The 1,353-nt window shown below is 44.8% G+C and overlaps 1 protein-coding gene across 1 annotated transcript in view; it reads right to left on the minus strand.

Moving 5' to 3' along the window:
• The window catches only part of GNB1 (G protein subunit beta 1), a 70,281-nt gene extending 69,486 nt beyond the window's left edge, over window positions 1–795 (minus strand). Inside the window, exon 1 of the mRNA XM_003793202.3 lies at window positions 747–795. The gene's annotated coding sequence lies outside the window, so the exon portion shown is untranslated. The remainder of the gene's footprint in view (window positions 1–746) is intronic.
• Between the last annotated feature and the right edge of the window lie 558 nt (window positions 796–1,353).

Consider the following 1,353-nt stretch of genomic DNA (forward strand, 5'->3'; position numbering starts at 1 on the left):
AAAAAAAAAAAAAAGTCAGATGTTGTGGCAGACACCTACAGTCCCAGCTACCTGGGAGGCTGAGACAGGAGAATCGCTTAAGCCCAAGAATTTGAGGTTGCTGTGAGCTGTGACGTCACAGCACTCTACCAAGGGTGACATAGTGAGACTGTCTCAAAAATAAACAAACAAACAAGCAAAAAAAAATTTTTAAAAGACATGAGTCTCAAGCTGTTATCCTGGGCGCAGTGCTGTTGCATCATAGCTCATAGCAACCTCCAATTCTTGGGTTCAAGCGATCCTCTTGCCTCAGATTTTCTATTTTTAGTTGAGACGAGGGTCTCTCTCTTTACTCAGGCTGGTCTCAAACCCATGAGCTCAAGCCATCCACCCACCTCGACTTCCCAGAGTGCTAGGATTACAGGCGTGAGACACGGCACCCAGCCCCTGCTTGACTATTTTAAAGACGTCACTTAATTTGGAGGAGTCAATATTTGAGGAAAGTGAGTTCTAAACAAAGAAGGCCAGGTAGTGCTTGTAATCCCAAGTTCTCTGGGAAGCTGAGCTGGAAGTGTGACCAGTTTTATAACAAAATTTTACAAATCTCGGGCAGCGCCTGTGGCTCAAAGGAGTAGGACATCGGCCCCATATACCAGAGATGGTGGGTTCAAACCCAGCACCGGCCCAAAACTGGAAAAACAATTTTTTTTTAATAGATCTCTAGTGTCCTAGCTCCCTCATATTCAAAAGGAGTTTCTAATATTCACATTAGAACTGAAGCAGGCAGCTAAGTGGCCTTGACTGGACAGGGATGAAACAGTTGAGTATTATCTCAGCTCCAGTGGCCTAGCAACGGCAGTCTTAGAAAAAGTGAGAAAAGATAGAGAGGTCTCAGTACAAACTGGTAAACAGAACTTTGTAATTTTCTGTACATGGATACAATTTCTTTGAGTTTTTCCCAGAAAACAAAAGAACCCCCTTACAGCCTTGAGATAACTACAGTGCCTTACTCTACCAGAATATCCAGAGAAAAAAGTCAAGATAAGCGATTTGCCACTGCAGATTGTGACTGAGAGCCACTGAGCCTGCCACAAGGCTAAAAGAATAAACAATATTAACCCCCAGTTCATTATAATAAAATTCCCACCCTGGGGAGGGATTTGTCCACTATATTTTGTTCATGGGATGTATGAACTAGCATGATTCCCCACTGCACTTGTGTGCCCTGCACCCCACCCCAAATATGCCATGGGGTTCACTCCCTCTATGCATTATTCATTTTCACCTCCATCAAAACCCCTTAACCCTGGCAGCGCCTGTGGCTCAGTAGGTAGGACGCCGGCCCCATATACCGGGGATGCAGGTTTGAACCCG

The sequence above is a fragment of the Otolemur garnettii genome, unplaced genomic scaffold (assembly GCF_000181295.1).
Source record: "Otolemur garnettii isolate 467f Iridium unplaced genomic scaffold, OtoGar3 scaffold00067, whole genome shotgun sequence".
Taxonomy (NCBI): Eukaryota; Metazoa; Chordata; class Mammalia; order Primates; family Galagidae; genus Otolemur; species Otolemur garnettii.